The following is a 22,911-nucleotide window of genomic DNA, read 5'->3' as shown; positions in this document are numbered from 1 at the left end:
ATTTTAAAATACCTTGCTTAAATTAATTCTCGCTACTGATTAATAAAGGTCAGTATTTGTGCTATTTCAACATGGCCGAAAGTGACCGTTAGTGTGTATGAAAGTACTGTCAATAGGTTTTAATAATCAGAGTGAAACTAGATCGGAGTGAAGAAAGAACACAATTTTTTATTGCGTTGAAGATGTCGGATTTCGTACTAAAAAAAAGCATTTGCGGGAAGCATTATTTTTCTGCTTTCATCCCAAGAAATCTACTACTGAAAGTCATCGTTTACTAGTGGAGGCTTATAAGGAGCATGCTCTACCTGAAACAACTTGCAGAAATTAATTTAGACGATTCAAAGACAACGATTTTGACTTGAATGACAAAGAGCGCTCTGGGCAGCCGAAAAGTTAGCAGATGGAGAATTGGAAGCATTAATGGAGGAAGATTCAGACGCTCAAAGAGTTGTCGAAAATACTAAATGTTGATGAGTCAACCGTTAGCAATCGTTTAGAAACAATGGGAATGACCCAGAAGCTAAGAAACTGGGTCCCACATGAATTGAGAGAAAGGGACATTGCGAAATGTTTAATCATTTGTGAATTGCTGCTTCAAAGACAAAAACGGAAGTCGTTTTTGCATCGAATTGTGATTAGCGATGAAAAATGAAATCGTTACGACAACCCTAAGCGCAGGAAATCATGAATGCGTCCCAGCGAAATATCAACATCAACGCCATAACAAGATCTTCATGGAAAGAAGATCATAATGTGCATGTGATGGGATCAAGTCGATGTAGTGTGTTATGAGCTGTTGCAACTGAGTCAAACCGTTAATGCTGAATGCTACCGACGACAATTACTCAATTTAAATCGAGCACTTAAAGAAATACGCCCGCAATATACCGAAAGACATGACAAAATTGGTCTTCTCTATGACAATAGTATGTGGGAAGGTATAACCCATCAAAACTTTCCCCCTCCACTCGACCCGCTGGCGCCGAGTAGAAGGGGAATGTTTTGACGAGCCATACCTCCCCACAGACAAAGACTAATCGATTTTTGCAATAAACAAATTATGGCCGACATTATTAGGGGAGTTGGCGATTCTGGCTCTTGATCGGCTTACTTAATTTATATATTGCATTTGCGGAAAAACTCTGTAAGCTCTGTTTGGATTCGAAACTGGGACCTCTGGCTCTTGAGTCACGTCGTCTTACCACTACGCTACTGCTATACCCTGATGGAAACTAGTTATATAGCCTACATACGGAAAGTATCGACGTCACAGGTTTTGGAAAAACTCTGCAGGCCCCTGCTGGATTCGAACCTAGGGACCTTTGGCTCTTGAGTCAAGCGTCTTACCACTACGCTACTACTATACCTTGATAGAAACTAGTTATATAGCCTACATATGGAAAGTATCGATGCCACAAGTTTAGGAAAAACCCTGTAGGCCCTGAGTCACGGCGTCTTACCACTAGGTTACTACTATACGCTGATGGAAATTAGCTATATCATCTACATATAGAAAATATCGACGTCACAAGTTTTGGAAAAACCTTGTAGCCCCTGCTGGATTCGAATCGGGGACCTCTGGCTCTCGAGTTAAACCGCCTTACCACCGCGCTACCGCTATACCCTGATCGAAACTAGTGTGTGTGTGTGTGTGCGTGCGTGCGTGTGTGTGTATGTGTGTGTGCGACCCCGCATGCGTGTTCTCTGGAAAAATCCTGTAGGTTCTGCTCGAATTCGAAACCTGGGTCCACCGGCTCTGGAGTCTTATGCACTACGCTACTGCTATACTTTGATGGAAACTAGTTATATTGTATATATATGGAGAGTATCGACGTCACACGCGAAAATTTGGAAAATTCTAGGCCCTATGAGACTCGAACCACAAGGTCACTGCTCTTGCGTCGTGTGAGTGCCTGCGTGCGTGCGTGCGTGTGTGTGTGTGTGTCTGTGTGTGTGTGTGTATGTGCGCGCGTATTCGAGCAGACGATGATAATTTCAAAGACAAAAGAAATCCTCAATTGTTGGAAGATGATACCTCCAGTCTATGTCTAGCCGAATATTTTTACCTGTGAAGGTCCACGCTTTCGATTTCGAAAAGTTTACGAAGGGATTTGTTACCACAAACTGGAAAATCATAGGAAAGAGAGAAGAGGTGAAAAGAAAGGAATGCACAAAATTTTTTATAGAATAAATTCACATTTTATTTTTGAAGTTACATTCGAAGCTTCGCAAGCATTCACTGCACTCGGCATTCGTTACAATTTCACGTATAATTTCATTTAAATGAATTATGTTCGAGCAGACGACGATAATTTCAAAGACAAAAGAAATCCTTAATTGTTGGAAGATGATATCTCCAGTCTATGCCTACTCGAATATTTTTACCTGTGAAGGACTTCGCTTTCGATTTCGGAAAGTTTACGAAGAGATTTGTTACCTCAAATTGAAAAAATCATAGGGATGAGAGAAGAGGTGAAGAGAAAGGAATGCACAAAATCTTTTATAGAATAAATTCACATTTTATTTTTTAAGTTACATTCGTAGCTTTGCAAGCATTCGTAGCACTCTGCATTCGTAACACTCTGCATTCGTTACAATTTCGCGTATAATTTCATTTAAATGAATCGAGGTTAAATCTTAGAATACAATATTAAAGTACGAGTCTAAAAATGGTAAATTTTTTATTTGGCGTCGTACGTTTTCTTCGATTTCTCGATATTTAGCAGTGAGCGTCTGTTTCACGAAATCTTCGTTTATGTCTTTCTTCATGAGATTAAGCTCTAACTCGGATATTAAAATACACTTACAATTATTTACAAGAGCTGCAACCGATTGTAAATGCTCGTATCTAACGTCGATACATTTCGCAATAGTTTTCAGACCATCGAAAGTAGTCTTCTGCATTACAATATTTTCCGTATACAGTTTACGCTTCTTCAACGGTGGCTGCTTCAAATGCGTAGAGTCCTTCGATGTCTTCTTCACAGGCCGGTCCTCCGTTTTCCCTCGCTGGCTCACCATTATAGCCCGTGCACCGTACGCAGAGGTAAAGTTGACGGCAATGTCGTTAATGATGATAGGGGTTGGCATATTCTTATTTTTCTCGTACAAGTAAGAATTTGCAATGGGTATAATATCTTTAAACTTCTCCCATGTATTTAAATCAAGGAGGATTCCTGAAGCCGTGTTTCCCACTATCTTGATCGCCGGCTCGAATGTTCCCACGTCGTACATGGTGCGCAACCCAACTTGCGCCCTCTTAGTGTCCGAATTGCTAAGAGCATAAGTCGTGCATAGAAGCATGTTGCGTTCGTTTCTCACTTCTGTAGAGAGGCTGTTTGACGTCTTCTTAAGATCAGCGTTCACGTTAGCGACGGACATTATTCTTGCACGAACTTGTAAATAACTCACACGTGAACTAGCTACGCAACGAGTAGAAGCAACGAAGCTCGAACGACTGAGCAGAGTCAGTTCCATATGTCTTTCCCCGTAAAGAATAGAAAAAGTAGTGGGGATGGTGATGCGCAAACATAAAAAGTCTACAACTGCTTATCTTTTTCAAAATGATATACGGGGTGTCCCATTTAACCTGACAAATCGTAATATCTGGAAAACTACATGTCGGATCAAAATAAGTGGGTAATGAAATGTGTTCGTCTCGAAGGGGGACATCTAACGATATCAAACTCGACCTCCCACCCCACTCCCGGAAGGTGGGGGTGGAAGGCAACTTTTAAATCTTAAATGGGAATCCCCATTTTTTATTGCAGGTTCGGATTCTACGCCACAAAATACGTAAGTTTCGTCCGAAACTTTTTTTTGATTCGTGATAGATAGCGCTGTAATCGCACAAAATCAGATTTTCTGCAATTCTCCAGAAATGATCATTGGATTGAAAAATAAAATATACCTGTTCAGTATTTTTAAAAATATTTTTAAAAATCATAATAACAGTTAGTCCCCCCATCCCCTTGGTGTAGGGTGGATGGTAACGTTCAAATCTCAAATGGGAACCCACATTTTTCATTGCAGAATTAGATTTTACGTGAAGTTTTTATGGAAACAATTTTTTTCATTCGTGATAGATAGCGTTGAATTTTCCGAGAAACTACTTTTAGCGTTACCCAGGAACAACGACATTACAATTACAATGTACATGTGGTATTCCGGAGATCGAGCGTTTCCAGCATTATCTTGCTAGCAACGATATCGTGATCGTTGTTTATTACTTTAGCTCCTTCGCACATGGTGCGCTCCCCATGTACGATGGTAGCAGCGTACTCACCTCCCACGGGCGCGAAGCTAAGACGACTCTGAATATTATGTACTACGAAAAATACCGGCATTACAATCCAATATTAAATTTAGGAGCTGTAACGGGCAGCCAAGGTTATTGTGTACGTTGTAGTAACGGATATAAGCCAGAAAGAGGGCATCGGTCCTCAAACGCTTGCCTACGGTGTCGCGGCGTTCCAGCGTGCGAGGTATCAGGCGTAGAACTAATACGATGTGCCGCGTGTCAACGTGAATTTTACGGGTTGGTGTGTTTCGAGTGTGCGTCATCGTGCGCAAAAATCGCTCCAAGGCACTTCATCTTTGAGCATCTGTAATATCCTGAGAGTTTGCAGCGACTGCGGCCGTTTGCGAAACTTGAGGAACAAACACAATTGCAATGAGATTTTTTGTCATACTATGACACATGCAGGTAGATCTCACGAACATCGCATACCAGAAGGGCTGCTCGTCGATGGATATTACGAGACAACGAATCCTGCGCAAAGACACGTTTGCAATTTCACGGGTGTTTTTGGCATGGATGTCCCGCGTGTTTCAGGGTGAATCGTGATAGCCCGCTCTCGACCGCCGTGAAGGGGGATACTATTGAGTCGTGATACGAGCATACACGCGTGATAACATTTCGTCTACAGAAGCTAGGTTACATCGTAACGGAGAAGTGGGAGTGCGTCTTCGATCGGGAGTTGCAGGACAATCAACCGATGCGCGATCTCCTTGCGAATCGATGTTAGAAACTGAGCCTCTCGATCCTCGCGAAGCGTTCTTCGGTGATCATACAGGGAACATCGTCACCCGGTGCGATGTTACGGGTACGGAGAAGATACGTTACGTAGACGTATGCTCCTTGTACCTGTTTGTGCTAAAGACGGGCTCTCTTCCGCTCGGTCACCCGGACGTGTACGTGGGCGAAGAATGTTCCGCCTTGATTGGTGTAGCTCCCGATTTTGACTTTAGCAAAGTGGAGGAGCTTGTGCGGTGCAAGGTGCTCGCTCCGCGTGATCTCTTTCACCCTGTACTCCCATTTCGCGTTCGCGGAAAATTATTGTTCGCCCTATGCCGCAGTTGCTGCAAGACATTTTCTCAATCTCCATGCACACATGATAATCCGGCCGATCGAGAATTCGAGGGTACCTGGGTATCCTGTGAATTACGGAAAGCTATAGAGAAGGGCTATAGTGTCAAATCCGTGAGCAATATAGGGAAATATAAGATTTCGCAATACGACTCAGGTATTCGATTGGGAGGTATGTTCGCGGGTTATATCAACTGCTTTCTGCAACTTAAACAGGAGGCTAGTGGATGGCCTGCTGAATGCACCGACGATGAAGAGGCCAAAGAGCGATACCTGCGGGAATACGAAAAAACAAAGAGTATTATTCTCGATAGAAACAACATCGCGGTAAATTCGAGGTTGCGTTCGGTTGCAAAGCTTTGCCTCAATTCGTTCTGGGGTAAATTTGGTCAGTGATCTAATCTACCGAATACCGAGGTCGTTAAGACACGCGAGCATTTCATGTCGCTGCTCACGAGTCCGGAGCATGAAATCATAAATATATTGCCCGTGAACGATGAGGTTCTCTACGTCTCATGGCGATTACGACAAGAGGCGCTTGTTCCCTTTGCAACTACAAACGTTGTAATAGCGGCCTACACGACTGCACAGGCACACTTGAAATTGTACACTTATTTAGAAAAATTAGATCGTAGAGTGTTATATTACGATACTGATTCATATATATATTTGAGCACCGGTGACCCCAATGAGTACGAGCCGCGCACAAGTAATTTTTTGGGCGATATGACGGATGAGCTCGAAAGTTATGGTCAAGGGAGCTACAGAATCCTTTGTCTCCGGAGGCCCAAAATTTTATGCCTATGTCGTTCGCACTCCACAAGGTAATATCCATGAAGTTTTCAAAGTAAAGGGGATAACCTTGAACTTTGAGACTTCGAAATATATTAATTTTACTAGTATAAAAAACTTATTAGTCACCAATAAAATATCTATCGATGAGAACGAAGAAGAGAAGAAGGAGGCGAGGAAAACTTCGATAAATCTACGTTTTAAAGCGATTCGTCGTACAGCGTTTCACGACATTGTAACGAGAGACGAGAGCAAGTCATGCGTGCCGGTGCTCCTAAAACGTAGATTCGACGACACAGGTCACTCTGTGCCATACGGTTACGTAGTGGCGTAAGAATAGTAGTGGAGCGTGTTCTTTTTCCTCCAAATCTAAACACTTATTTGTAGAGTAAGAAAAATATAAATATAGACGTTTCCCCAAAAGCGACCAACCTGTATATCGTGTATGCACTAGTTCTATAAGAAACTTTTGTGCAAACTGTATGTATATATTCTATTAAAATAAAGCTTTTGCAAATAAAGAAGAAATAAGTTCTTTTACAAATATATATATTTCTATCCTTGTATATGACCCCTGAATCACAATAAAATTTTAGCAAATTATATCGCTAGAAGCAGTTTCTTTCACTCACAAGCGTTCGCTCGTACAAGCTCATTGAACGATTATTAGCTCAGTTTCACGCTGGAAAGCTATTATCGCTAGCGACGCTAAAATAAGCTATTCCCGAGATCGCGAGCGCCACGTGAAAAAGCTTATTCAACCCTTGTACGATACCCCGTACGATACTATGCATTGAAATTGCCATCGCATAAATCAGGTAATCTAAATCTTAGTTATTTAAGTTGGTCCAGCTGTAATTTTCAACCTATAGTCTAATACAGGCGTTAGATCCCTCGTTTGAAAGAAAATATGAAGGAATTATAGGGAGAATAGAAAGATTTGTGAAAGAAACAGAATACTGTTCATAATTAATAATAAACATAAAATTTTATTTTTAATAACTGCAAAAAAATAATATAAGAATATCAACATTTGTTGTAATAGCAAGGGAAACTGCAGAAAAACCTTACTATTAGGAGCTCAAAAAAGTTCTGAGCCTTTTGTTGCAAAATTAAAAATTTATTTAAAAACAAACAAAACTATGTTAATCAACGAAATATTCCCCGTTTGCATCGATGACCTTTTGCCATTTTTCGGGCAGCTTGCGAATTCCCTGATGGTAGAAGCTCACCGGTTTCGAGGCGATAAAGTCATCAATGCATTTTCGTATCTCTTCAAATGTCACAAAATGTGTATCAGCCAAGAAATGCTGCAGAGACCGGAATAGGTAGTAATCGGAAGGCGCCATGTCTGGGCTATACGCCGCGTGCGGGAGAAGTTCCCAGCCTAACGCAAAGATATGGTCCTGAGTCACTTTCGCAACATGTGGTCGGGCATTGTCATGAAGCGGTATCACTTTACGACGTCCTTTGCCAGTAAATGGCCTCTTTTCTTCAAACGCATCGCTCAAATTGCTCAATTGTTGCTGATAGCGATCTGCCGTTACTATTTCACCCGGCTGTAACAACTCGTAATACAATACACCTTTCCAATCCCACCATATGCAAAGCAAAACCTTCTTGGCGTGGATATTGGTCTTTGGCGTCGATGTCGAAGATTGACCAGGGTCAACCCATGATTTTTTACGCTTCGGATTATCATAAAGTATCCACTTTTCATCACCTGTAATGATTTGGTGCAGAAAATCCTTTTTCCGGGACCTTGAAAGCAAAGTGAGTGCCGTGTCACGCCGTCGATTTTTGTTGTCTTCGGACAGTGCATGTGGAACCCATCTGTCTTCCTTTTGAATTTTTCCCATTGCATGTAAACGTGTGGAAATGGCTTGTCGCGTAACGCCAAGTTGCTCTGCAAGCTCCTTTTCAGTTTGTGCAGAGTTTATATCCAACATGCTTGCAGTTCGTCCGTTTCAATCTTTTGAGGGCGTCCAGCACGCGGTTCATCTTCAAGACTGAAATCTCCTTGGCGAAATTTTTGATACCACCTTTTATACGTAGCATAACTTACAGTGTTCTCTCCATATGCAACACAGATCATTTCAGTGGCTTCAGCAGCATTTTTCTTCAGATGAAACGCGAAGTAGATGGAAAATCGAATATGCTCTTTTGTTATTGCCATCGTGAACACTGCTGATTTTAAGGTTATGTGCATCAAACGCCAAATCGCACGATGTTTCGAAAGACCAAATGTCACTGCTTTAAAACCGCAAGAGGGCGGGAAATTAATGCAATTTAAATTGTGGTTTCAGTAGTATGAAATCTAGGGCTCAGAACTTTTTTGCGCTCCTAATAATATTCTTACAATAAAATTGTGCAAAACAAATAAATGTTAAAAAGATTACTTATGTTAATGTAGAACTAGTACTTAGTACTATCAATAATGATATATAAATGTTTAATATCACACACTTTCACTGTTATTGAACACTGTTATTGAATGTCACTGTCCCTATGAGGCTTCCCCTATGGGGAAGAAAGAAAAAACAATTATTACGATATATATATATATGTGTGTGTGTTTACATGCATGTGTATGTGTGATGATATATCTGCCACAACAAAAATTAATATAGAATTAAATAAAATAAAGAAATGAAATAAAAAATATCATAAAAGTAATAAATGAAAAGAAAATGTGGCACTTATGCATAAACTTGTATGCTATATCACAGATCTGTATCACAGACAGTTTACATAACTTAAAAAATACTTAAAAAACTGAAATAATACTTTGGCATGAGACATTACTCTGCGTCATGATATAAAGAAATAGAGGGGTAACAAATCAAAGAAAAAAATAAAAATATCTCTATGTAATAAATAAAATAAACTTATGCATGCATCTTAACATGCTATATCACAGTTATCCCCTTATAAATCTATGTATAAGAAACATGCATGTATATATAATATGTATATATAATAAGACAATTATAATCTAAAAAAATAAATATTGCACTGTACTTAATCAATAGAGTACATTTTGTCACACACAAAGAAATGAAAATATTACTGTTATATTAAAAATAATTTGGCAAGGAAAAATAAAAGGCAATAAAAAATAAAATATGATGATAAAAAAAACAATTAAAAGACTTTAAAGTTATAGTGACAAAAATATACCTTTACAATTGTCTTAATTATGATTATTAATAGGAGAAAAAGAGGAAATGTGCCAATGTTTCCAAATATGGTACACAATGACAGCGTAACAAAAAATGACTATAAATAAAATATTTTTAACGCTGTAAAAGAAATTTTAGTCTTTAGTATTATGAAATGTAAAGTTTAAATAAAACGTTAACTTTAATATATTTGCCTATATTAAAAAATAAAATATATTTTATAAATCTATATTTCATCTAATTAATTTTCAGAATCATTAGTATAAACAAACTCTGTGATAATATCTTTAGTAGAATATTCTTTGTTTTGTTTGCAATATAAATTTTTAGCATTATGCAGTTCCAAATGTCTAGAATCAATTTCGAAAGTGCGAAAATCTATCAATGTCATCGTCATCAATGTCAGAAGGTCGACCAGAGCGTGGCTCGTCTTCAAGGTTAAATTCTCCGCGCCGAAATTTAGCAAATCATTTTTCCACAGTTCGTTTAGCTGGTGCTTCATCCTGATAAACATCCTGAATGTTTTTTACGGCTGCGGCAACGTTTATTCCCTTCCGAAACTCGTAAAGCATAACATGCCGTAAATGCACCTTATCGATACTCATTTTTAAAGTGATATTTCTCGAAGCAGTTTGTATAAAAACAAATGATTTTTTTTTTAATAACAGCTGAAGACGTCACCTTTCCAACGTTATATAATATGTAGATGGAAGTATTAATGACAACACTTTACGACGCTTATAACTCCATCTATTGAAATTCCGCACGAACTTTTGCACTCACCCAATACATTATGAGCTTCAAAAGATGATCGGATTTTACAAAGTGCGTCTAAAGAAGTGATACTAATTGAATTCCTCTTTTTATTCTTGACATCAGTGACAATAGAAAATATTTTCTCTGCTTCGGCATTAGAATGTGGAAGCGATAAAGCAGCATATACTAATTTTTCTAAATTTGGAAACAACGGCTCATTATTATAATCTTTTTTCTCAAAAATTGTCTTCCACATTTCAACGATATCTAAATTAGCTAAAAAAAGTTTATACGCGTCATTAAATTCGAAAGGTAAAATTTTTCATTCCTTAGCTATATTCGTAATGTCAGATATGCTAAAATGTTTTGCTACATTTGTAAAAGGAAATATGATTCTATCTTTGTCGTGTAAAGCAAATTTCGCATCTAAAAATCTGAGTTCGCGAAGGATTTCATCATTATACGGTAGACGATGTAACATTTCTTGTACCGCGGTAATATAAAATTGCAGACAATTAGATTTTACTTCAACATAAAAATTTAAACATTCATGAGCTGAGAGAAATAATTCACAATCTGGACCAACATTAATAGAACTTACCGGTAAGAAGTTTTCTGGATTTAAAAGATTGTCAGAAATATTACTTATAACATCAGATTTTAAAAATTGTTTTCCCATCTGTTCACTTATCATTAACTGTTCACAATCTTCAACTATTTTATGAATTAAAATTTGTCTGGACTGATACAAAGCGTTAAAAGTGTTAAAGAAAGTTAAGGAATATTTTAAAAACAACAAATATGCTTGAGTAACTTTATCATTAAATTTAAAATATTAAAATAAATTTAAAATATTTTAATAAATTTAAAATAATTTAAATTTAAAATATTACAAATAAAAGATGCCGAGTTATTGTTAGACTCAAAACTTTCTAGATTAAAGTAATGTTTTAAAACTTCCCAATTATCGAGAAATCTTTCGACAGATTTCTGCAAGACAAGCCATCTTGTGTTAGATAATTTTAAGATTTTTTGTGACTCTACTCCATAAAATGCTCACATAGAATAGCTGATCTTTTAGCACTGACAGAAAAATATGTACCAACTGCGTGTAAAATATGTTCACAAGAAGCCGGCAATTTTGAACACGCTTTACTTGCTATAAGAGCTGAGGAATGGCATATACACTTTAATACAATGAGGGCCGGAACCTCTTTCTTTAATCTACTCTGAAAGGAATTGTGACTACCTATCATAACAGCAGCATTATTATAGAAGCCATTCCTACAATATTACAGATTGGTATCTCTTTACTATTAAAACACTGTTCAAACGCAGAATATAATTTTTCTGCGGAATAATCTGTTGCATCTAAAGAAACTAATTCTAATAATTCTGTGGCAACTTTGTTACTTTGTATTGAAAAATATTTAATTAAATGCAAAGAATTTTATCATTTGTGACACTTGTGCTTTCATCAAGTGAAATTGAAAATCGAATATTTAATAAATTACTAATAAGTTTTTCATTTGCATGTTTCGCTACAATATTTCTAATAATTTGCGTACACCTTCTTTGTGACAGTGTCAGATCTTTGGCTATATGTGAATCTGTAAAAATATCTTTTAAAAGAGGGATCACGTCATTAACTATTTCGAAAGCTATGTTATGAGTTGCGTAAAAAGCTGCTAATTTTATCTCGGCTATTTTTACTTTAGTGGCATGATCCTCGAACGTATTGTTGTTCACAGTTAATGAAACAGATGGATTGACATTACGAATCAGCATATTCTTTACATGTTTGCCACTTTTGGCATGTTTAATTAAATTAGATTTACCGTCAGTGGTTTTCGACATATATATAGCTCTACGTCACTTCAGGCATGCGCTATAAGCGTGGGAAATTCTTTGGATCCCCCAGCACTGATCGTTGATCTCTTGAACGACGCGGCTCGCGAACGAAAAACTAGCAGAGCGGTAGCGAGAGTACCGTTTGCACAACTTTTGCGTGAAGTGAATACTCCTCCGGAATTTGTAAGAATTGTAGGAAATTGGGAATTACTGGAGGAAGACACGGAAGAAACTGATCTTTCCGCGAGATTGAGAGAAACTCTTCCGAGAGGTAGCAGTACCCCACTCCCGTCACCTAACGATCAACTCTAGTCTAAACGTGAGATTGCCCAGACGTTGCTTAAGGGAAAGGATGGCGAGGATGAACGGGCTCTGTTTGTAACAACCAATGAGAATAGAAATAAAACGCGTATGAGCGGTGACATTTCTAAACCAACGAATAAAAGATGTATGGTAGATTGGAACCCGTTAGAATTGGGTATAGCTTCTTCTTCAACGGTTAACAGCTATGCACATCGACTTCCACCAGCGAAGGAGCGAACGTGCAAGCGCGCTATCAGCGAGACGTCTCTCGCGGGAGAAGAACGTGACGGTGAGCGTGTATATGCAACATTTATAACTTCTGATCAATATAGGCGTAAAACGCGAGTGAGCGACAATGCATCTAAATCAGCGAGTAAAAAACGTTTGGTCAATTGGAACACGCTGGAATGACCGACCTCGCAAAATTCTATTACGATCCTACGCACTATGCGGGATACTCTGCGATAAAAAATCTTTCGCGAGCAGCAGGACCCGGCTCCGCACGTGAAGAGATTATTCGTTGGCTTCAGTCGCAGGATGCGTACACACTTCATCGACCGATACGACATAAATTTCCACGTTCGTATTACAACGTCACGAATATCGACGATCTGTAGGAGGTCGACTTGATCGAATTCGCTAATTTCCGAAATTACAACGAAGGCTATTGTTACTTGTTGACAATCATCGATGTGTTTAGCAAATTTGTCTGGGTGGAACCAATACGAAGCAAGTCTTCGACCAGCGTGACGGAGGCTTTTCGTCACGTACTCTCAAGAAACGGAGGACGGGTACCGGTGTGGTTGCAGAGTGACAGGGAGAGTAAAGAATTCATCGGTCAAGCATTTCAAAATTTTCTGAAGGAAAAGAACATATGTTTTCGCACGGTGCGAAATCCTGATGTCAAAGCAGCGGTGGTCGAACGCTTCAAAAGAACGCTCAAAGAATGTTTATGGCGCTATTTTACACACAAAAATACACATCGTTACATAGATGTTTTGCAAGACATCGTGCACGCTTACAACCACACTCGTCATTCCACCATTAAAATGGAACCGGCAAGCGTCACGTTGGACAACGCACGCCTTGCTCGTGAACATATGCAGCAGCGATACCATCATCTCGATGAACTCGATCGAAGAAACCATAGCCGAGGAGCTAAATACAAAGTGGGTACATTAGTGCGGGTCAGTAGAACGAAAGAAGTCTTTGAGAAAGGATATGAGGCGAACTGGACGGAAGAAATATTTCGGATTCACCGTATTCTCGAATGGTGAAATCCTCGTGTGTACGAATTGAGTGATATGTCAGGTGAAGTGATCGACGGGATATTCTACGAACAAGAACTGGCCAGGGTAAATAAAAACTTACAAGAAGAAGAGTTTATCGTGGATAAAGTGATACGACGCAGAGGACGAGGAGCTAATAAATAATTATTCGTCAGCTGGCGAGGTTATCCCTTTAAATTCAATTCCTGGATACCTGCTTCGAACCTAAAGCTGCTTCAAAACCATGATGGGGGAAGACCGGTTTCTCATGATTCTACCGAGTAATAGTAGCATGCGACACTATCCAGAAAATACTACTTCATTTATTACAGAATTGCCTCGAGAAGTGAAGCTGACTGGTTTATGGGAAGTTGCGCTTACCGAAATTCAATTCCCCTTTAGTTTTTTACACGTGCGCTCCGAGGAAGATGCAGAACTCAAATTCATTTCGTAACCGCGTGAAAATATTAATACCAAAAGCGTCAAAAAAGATGAAGACCAGCTACCCAAATTCGGGGTAACCCACATAACCGCGTGTTTACGCCACGATGAGCGAACTGATACAGGCTTTAAACAACGCTAGTTCATTGCTCAAAACACACGTTGCTTGGCGCCAGGATCCCCATCATGGTGGTAAAGTAACGCTGTACTGCACGTGCGATATTAAACAATGCAATAGGCTTCATTTCATGAAGTTTTCCGACAAAGTGGCTCGTATGCTTGGCTTCGATATATATAGACCGAACGAAGAATTAATTCATCTTAACTTGTCGAAAATTATGCAGGGGCGTGTAGCGTACTATCCCAATACTGATCGTAATGTGAACCCCCAGAAAGCTGGAGAAGAAAAGTTTTACGCTTTCGCCACGTCAAAACGTAAAATTATGTCCGACGAACCGGGTAGTGTGGTACGGGGTGTACCTGATAAACTCTTTGTTTATTGCGGTATTTGCGAGTCCTATATAACGGGGGACGTGCATTCTCCTCTTCTCCGAGTGGTTCCCGTCGACTACAGCGATGGTAAATATGCCTACGGACGTAACATAGTGAAACATTTTTGCCACCGAATTATATTCCACTGCGATTAACATGTTTCCGCACGATCGAAATAGATATAAGAGATCATGTTGGCGAAAGAATACCAGTTGAATTTGGGACGTTGACAGTTACATTACAACTTAGACGTCGAGATTAGAGATAATTAGAATACGTAGATATGGCGCATTATTTAGAATATTACGAAGCACAGTCCGGGGAAAATGGAGGTCCGGGGTGGAGGCGGAATTCCACGAGTTTTCGTAGGATCGCGGTATCAGAGCGATCACGGTATCGGTAGTTTTCTCGGTGGTCTGTTCAGACGGGTATTACCTTATTTTGCCAGCGTTGCGCGTGTCGTTGGAAAAGAAGCTCTACGCGCAGGGATTAATATACTCGATGATGTGGGGAATAACACACCATTGGAAGTAGCTGTTAAAACACGCCTCAAGGATTCAGGCTCAAATCTCAAAAGAAGAGCAGGAGAACACATTAAAAATCTGATGAAGGGGTCAGGATATAAAGTTCCTGCGAAAATCGGAAAAGCTCAGTTTTCTTTCAACACGCCAAGCGGATACAGGCGGTAAATCATCTTCGCGCAAACATCGGGTCAGTGCTCCTAAATCAAGTAAGAGGAAAGTGACTCGAAGAAACGCACCGGGGAAGAGATCGGGTAAGAAGCTAGCGAAGAAACCCACGAAGAAGAAGCGTTCAGTGAAAAAAAGCAGGAGAGGACTCACTAAACATCGGAGAGCTATTAAGAAGCGTACTGTGTCAGACATTTTTTCCTAAACAACAAACACGTGCTTTCGAAGCATGTCCTTTCTTCATACTCATTCCTGTGAATGTTTAAAGAGTGAACTCGATCTCTTCATCCTACCGCCTACACAAACCAGTATTGAGAGTTCACAATGGATTCACAAACCCGTATCTTCTCTCACGGACGACGCGCCCGTCGAATTCGTCATACCCGGGCATGGAGAAGAATACATAGATCTTGCTCATACCATGCTGTCGCTACGCATATGAGTAGAAACGGAAACCGGAGCGGGAGCCGCGGCCGCCGCAAAAGTAGGCCCGGTAAACCATATACTGCATTCGATGTTCAATCAAATCGACGTATATTTCAATCAAAAGCTCGTGTCTCCTCCAAACAATGCTTACGCATACCTCGCCTACATAGAGGCGTTATTAAATTATGCTTCACCAGTAAAAACCTCCCACCTGGCTTCGTGCCTGTGGTACAGCGATACTGCACGGTACATGGACGCTCTAAGAGCGACACCAAGCAATCACGGGCTCGACAAGCGAGCCACTTTTGTACAAGGAGGACGAACACTGGACTTCATAGATCATCTTCGCTGCAACGTCTTCAATCAAGATAAACTCTTGATCAACGGTGTCGAAGTACGAATGAGGCTTGTTTATTCGAAAGATTCCTTCTGTCTTATGGAGGGAAATACTATGTCACTGATAGGCATTTTAGATGCTATACTACTCACCAGAAGAGCTAGAATAAACCCAGGCATATTACTCGCTCATACGAAAATGTTGACCAGGACTACTGCTAAATACTCCCTCACGAGAGTAGAGGTTAAATCATTCACGATTCATAGCGGTGTCGTAGGAGAGACGCTGGACAACGTCATTCTTGGACAAATATCAAAGCGCATAATTGTCGGCTTTGATAACAAAGCGTTTAACGGTGCCCAGCATTTAAATCCATTCAATTTCCAGCATTATGGAATAAATTTCTTTTCGTTGTATGTCGATGGTACTCAAATCCCTAGCAGACCGTTACGGCCCAAATTCTTCGGTAACGAGATGCTCTACACCGAGGCGTATCGCACTCTTTTCTCAGGAACGGGCATTCACTTTTTGAACGAAACTAATTCCATATCCAGAGAAGATTATCCTGCTGGTTATATTCTTTTCGCTTTTGATCTCACTCCTGATCTGTCAGCTATTTGTGCGGGGCAATGGAACCTTGTGAAACACGGTAGTTTGCGAATGAAAGTACGATTCGAAAGAGCCCTCACAACAACGGTCAATTGCTTAGTTTACGCTGAATTTGAAAGTGTACTGGAAATAGATTCTTCTCGTCAAGTCATTGTAGATTTTAGCGATTAAAGAAACACATCTCCCACTTTTCTTTTCGTTTTTCCCCTTTCTGTGTAAAGATTTTCAACATCATTCTCCTCCAGAGTAAAAATTTTGAGAAAAGAACTCAGTCGACTTCAAGCCGTAAAGAGTATAGTTTCGGCAAAGCAGAATTGCGAATACAGCGAGAACATGGATGTGATCATCGAAGTGCAGTGTTTCCGCGATAACAACGATACCTATGTGCTCAAGGAGGTGGCTATTGTCGGTATTAATGAGGCATTTGTCGGACATTGGATCTTAGCTCCAGAGTATTCATTTGCAGAATTGAACGAAAAATCAAGACGGATAAATAACTGGCTTTCGCTGAATTATCACGGAATCGAGTGGTACGATGGGGAGACTAATCCAAAATATTTTTATCCGTGCTTACGTGGAATTACGAGTCATATTCGTGACTTCATGACAAAAGGCAAGGGAAAAGCAAGCTACTTGCAAAATTTGTTAGCGCGAAATGTGTATAATCTGGAGAATATCTCTCCGACGGCCAGTGATCTTTCACCCAGCAAACGAATAGAAGGCTGTTCATTCCACACATTTAGAAAACATAGACGTTATCATTGTGCATTACGCGATGCATACAAATTGAAACACTGGTTTATCGAGCAAAGCCAAATCAACATCAGGAAACGCGACAACATCTATATGACCCGGTGTTTGTCCCCCAAAATTGACGAGGAAGACAGAGAAAATAGTTATTCCGACAAATCAGGGAACGAACAGTCGCCGATTGAAGAAGAGGAAAACGCGACAAATACTGTGTTGGAACATTCCGTCGAACCAACGAAGACTATAACTATCGCGTTACCAAAGATAAACGAAATTATATAAAATGAATTCGCTCGAAATTCAACATGCATTGCAACATCTCAATGCTAGATACACAGGCGTCTATCCAGCCGACAGACTACCGAGGGTATGGACGAGGTCGACGGCAGTAGTCGCTAATACGGACAATCATGATCGTCCGGGACAGCACTGGGTCGCATTCTACGTCGATCGAAATGGAGCGACCACATACTTCGACAGCTACGGGATGCCACCCTGGGACTCACGATTTCTCCTGCGTCTTAGAAGAAATTCCGTCACTTACCAATAGAATATCTTTCAGCTACAGGAACTCTTATCGACGACTTGTGGTCATTATTGCTGTGTTTTTCTTTACTTTATGTGTCGGGGTTATAATCTTGAGCAGTCTAACAGTATGTTTACCAATGATTGTGAACGAAACGATCAGTTGATTGTACGAATGTATAAGAAAATCTTTTGTCAATGTATGAGGGCAGTTTGATAAGTCAGTGACTTTTTGAATTTCCCGCGCAGTAACTTTAAATGCAGCACTGCTCCCGTCAACTGCCATCTATTAATAGACTACTGTACAAGTTTGGGCAAGCTGCGCCATTTAGTTAGTGTTTGACAGCCATTGAAAGCAGACAACCTCGTGAATTTTAACGAAAATGGAAAAAAGTGAATTTCGTGTGCTGATTAAGCATTATTTTTTGCGTAAAAAAACCATCACCGAAACCAAGGCAAAGCTTGATAAATACTATGGGGACTCTGCACCATCAATTTCAATGGTTAAGAAGTGGTTTACTGAGTTCCGTTGTGGTCGTACCAACACAAGTGACGCCGAACGTTCAGGTCGCCCAAAAGAGGTCGTCACGCCAGAAATCGTCGATAAAATCCATGGAATGATATTGGACGATCGGAGAATGAAAGTGCGTGAAGTGGCTGAGGCTGTAGGCATCTCAACTGAGCGGGTACATCACATTTTACATGAATATTTGGACATGAAAAAGCTATCCGCGCGATGGGTGCCGCGATTGCTCACACTCGACCATAAGCGCAACCGTGTGACCATTTCAAAGGAGTGTTTGGCGATGTTCAGCCGCAATCCGAACGAGTTTTTGCGCCGTTTCGTTACCGTAGACAAAACATGGATCCATCACACCACACCAGAGACCAAGGAACAATCAAGACAGTGGGTTTCTTCGGGTGAACGTGCACCAAAGAAGGCCAAGGTAGGTCTGTCGGCCAACAAGGCCATGGCCACAGTTTTTTGGGATGCACGCGGTATCATTCACATCGATTACTTGAAAAGGGTAAAACGATCACCGGCGAATATTACTCAGAGCTTTTGGACAGATTCGATATTGATTTGAAGCAAAAACGACCGCATTTGGCGAAGAAAAAAGTGCTGTTCCATCAGCACAATGCACGGGTGCACACGTGTGTAGTCACCATGGCAAAAATCCATAAATTGGGCTACGAACTGCTACCCCATGCAGCATATTCACCAGATTTAGCCCCCTGCGACTATTTCCTGTTTCCAAACCTGAAGAAATGGCTGGGCGGTAAGAGATTTGAGTCGAATGAAGAGGTCATCACTGAAACAAACGCCTATTTTGAGGGCCTTGAGAAAACCTATTATTTGAAAGGAATAAAAAAATTGGAAAAACGGTAGACTAAATGTATCGAACTAAAAGGAGACTACGTTGAGAAATAAAACGCTTATTTGCCGAAAAAAATATCTTTTATTAAAAAAGTCACTGACTTATCAAACTACCCTCGTAAGTGTAAATCGCTAGATAATCATATCCCTGTGTACCAGGTTCAATCCTGTATTAAGAAAAATGTATAAGAATAAAATGTGAATTAATTCTATGAAAAATATTGTGCATTCCTTTCTCTTCACCTCTTCTCTCTTCCCAGCGGTTTCCAGTTCGAGGTAACAAATCTCTGTTATAAACTCTCGAGTTCGAAAGCGAGGGGACCTGCACAGGTAAAAATATTTGGGTAAAGATAGGGCGGAGGTATAGTCTTCCATCAATCGCTGGCTAGTTTTTGTCTTCGAAACGATCCCTACCTGCTCGAACATGCTCGTACGCGCTCACGAGAATCGAGAGCCGGAGTCTCATGGTGGGGGGCCCGAGTCCCGTAGGTTCTAGAATCTGCCAAATTTTTCACGCGTGACGTCAATACTCTCCGTATGTACACAATATAGCTAGTTTCCATCAGGGTATAGCAGTAGCGTAGGGCATAAGACGCTTGACTCGAAAGCCAGAGCGGACCCAGGTTCTAATCCAGCCAGGACTGTACAGGATTTTTCCAGTCTTCGCACTAACCACACACACACACACACACACACACCTCTCTCCGTTCTACGTGTACGCCGTGAAACCAGTTTCTACCACAGAGTAACAGTAGAGCAGTGGTGGTAAGACGTTTGACTCCAAGAGCCTGAGATCCCCGGGTTTGAGCCTCGCAGAGTGCCTAAGAGATTTTTCCAAAAGTAATATGGAAATTTAACCAGCTGACCAAGAGCTAGAATCACAACAACGCCTAATTTGAATAATAAAAATTTAATACTCAGATTACGCTCTAATTTTTATTCCGGTGATTCAAATTTCCGCCATTTTTAGCCTTGGGGGTAGGTATGGCCAGTCAAAACATTCCCCCTCCACTCGACCCTCCGGCACCGGTGGGCGTGGTCTAGAGGCGCCGGAAGGTCGAGTGGAGGAGGAATGTTTCGACTAGCCATACCTACCCCCATACTACTGACTTTGCATCATGGATTATGTAACTGTGCAAGAAAAAATTGAAATGATTTTCATTTATAGCGAATGTAGGAGAAATTTTGAAAGTTGTTGCTCGGAAAAATTCAACGCTATCTATCACGAACGAAAAAAATTGTTTCCATAAAAACTTCACGTAAAATCTAATTCTGCAATGAAAAATGAGAATTCCCATTTAAGATTTCAAAGTTGCCCTCCACCCCCACCTTCCGGGAGTGGGATGGGAGGTCGAGTTTGATATCGTTAGATGTCCCCCTTCGAGACGAATACATTTCATTACCCACTTATTTTGATCCGACATGTAGTTTTCCAGATATTACGATTTGTCAGGTTAAATGGGACACCCCGTATATTATTTTGAAAAAGAGAAGTAGTTGTAGACTTTTTATGTTTGCGCATCACCATCCCCACTACTTTTTCTATTCTCTACGGGGAAAGACATATGGAACTGGGACTGCTCAGTCGTTCGAGCTTCGTTGCTTCTACTGGTTGCGTAGCTAGTTCACGTGTGAGTTATTTACAAGTTCGTGCAAGAATAATCTCCGTCGCTAACGTGAATGATGATCTTAAGAAGATATCAAACAGCCTCTCTACAGAAGTGAGAAACGAACGCAACATGCTTCTATGCACAACTTATGCTCTTAACAATTCGGACACTAAGAGGGCGCAAGTTGGGTTGCGCACCATGTACGACGTGGGAACATTCGAGCCGGCAATCAAGATAGTGGGAAACACGGCTTCAGGAATTCTCCTTGATTTAAATACATGGGAGAAATTTAAAGATATTATACCCATTGCAAATTCTTACTTGTACGAGAAAAATAAGAATATGCCAACCCCTATCATCATTAACGGCATTGCTGTCAACTTTACCTCTGCGTACGGTGCACGGGCTATAATGGTGAGCCAGCGAGGGAAAACGGAGGACCGGCCTGTGAAGAAGACATCGAATGACTCTACGCATTTGAAGCACCCACCGTTGAAGAAGCGTAAACTGTACACGGAAAATATTGTAATGCAGAAGACTACTTTCGATGGTCTGAAAACTATCGCGAAACGTATCGACGTTAGATACGAGCATTTACAGTCGGTTGAAGCTCTTGTAAATAATTGTAAGTGTATTGTAATATCCGATTTAGAGCTTAATCTCATGAAGAAAGACATAAACGAAGATTTCGTGAAACAGACGCTCACTGCTAAATATCGAGAAATCGAAGAAAACGTACGACGCCAAATAAAAAATTTACCATTTTTAGACTCGTACTTTAATATTGTATTCTAAGATTTAACCTCGATTCATTTAAATGAAATTATACGCGAAATTGTAACGAATGCAGAGTGTTACGAATGCAGAGTGCTACGAATGCTTGCAAAGCTACGAATGTAACTTAAAAAATAAAATGTGAATTTATTCTATAAAAGATTTTGTGCATTCCTTTCTCTTCACCTCTTCTCTCTTCCCTATGATTTTTTCCATTTAAGGTAACAAATCTCTTCGTAAATTTTCCGAAATCGAAAACGGGGCCCTCACAGGTAAAAATATTCGGCTAGACATAGACCGAAGGTATCATATTCCAATAATTGAGGATTTCTTTTGTCTTTGAAATTATCATCGTCTGCTCGAATACGCGCACACACACACACACACACACACACACACATACACACACACACACATACACACACACACACATGCACACACACACGCACGCACGCACGCACGCACGCACGCACTCACACGACGCAAGAGCAATGACCTTGTGCTTCGAGTCTCGTAGAGCCTAGAATTTTCCAAATTTTCGCGTGTGACGTCGATACTCTACATATATATACAATACAACTAATTTCCATCAAAGTATAGCAGTAGCGCAGTGCATAAGACTCCAGAGCCGGTGGACCCAGGTTTTGAATTCGAGGAGAACCTACAGGATTTTTCCAGAGAACACGCATGCGGGGACGCACACACACATACACACACACGCACGCACGCACGCACGTACACACACACACTAGTTTTCATCATGGTATAGCGGTAGCGCGATGGTAAGGCGGTTTGACTCGAGAGCCAGATATCTCCGATTCGATTCCAGCAGAGCCTACAAGGTTTTTCCAAAACTTGTGACGTCGATACTTTCTATATGTAGATGATATAGCTAATTTCCATCAGGGTATAGTAGTAGCCTAGTGGTAAGACGCCGTGACTCAGGGCCTACTTTTTCCAAAACTTGTTACATCGGATACTTTCCGTATGTAGGCTGTATAACTAGTTTCCATCAGGGTATAGCAGTAGCGTAGTGGTAAGACGGGCGTGACTCCAAAAGCCAGAGGTCCCAGTTTCGAATCCAACAGAGCTTACAGAGTTTTTCCGCAAATGCAATATGTAAATTAAGTAAGCCGATCAAGAGCCAGAATCGCCAACTCCCCTAATAATGTCGGCCATAATTTGCTTATTTCAAAAGTCAATTAGTTTTTGTCTGTGGGGAGGTATCAAAACATTCCCCTTCTACTCGACCCGCCGGCATCGGTGGGCGTGGTTTAGTGGCTCCGACGGGTTGAGTGGAGGGGGAATGTTTTGATGGGCCACACATTCCTACATACTACTGACAATGCTAGATCACATG

General features: G+C 40.6%; 1 protein-coding gene across 1 annotated transcript in view; it reads left to right on the top strand.

Moving 5' to 3' along the window:
• Positions 1-22,911, top strand: part of Mical (Molecule interacting with CasL) — a gene marked incomplete at its 5' end in the record, with an annotated part of 449,478 nt that overhangs the window by 333,540 nt on the left and 93,027 nt on the right. The gene's annotated exons all lie outside the window — the stretch shown is intronic.

This window comes from Harpegnathos saltator, unplaced genomic scaffold, assembly GCF_003227715.2.
Source record: "Harpegnathos saltator strain DR-91 unplaced genomic scaffold, Hsal_v8.6 scaffold205, whole genome shotgun sequence".
NCBI classification, from domain to species: domain Eukaryota; kingdom Metazoa; phylum Arthropoda; class Insecta; order Hymenoptera; family Formicidae; genus Harpegnathos; species Harpegnathos saltator.
Note: the sequence above shows the minus strand (reverse complement) of the source record. Positions and strands in the feature narration are given on the sequence as shown.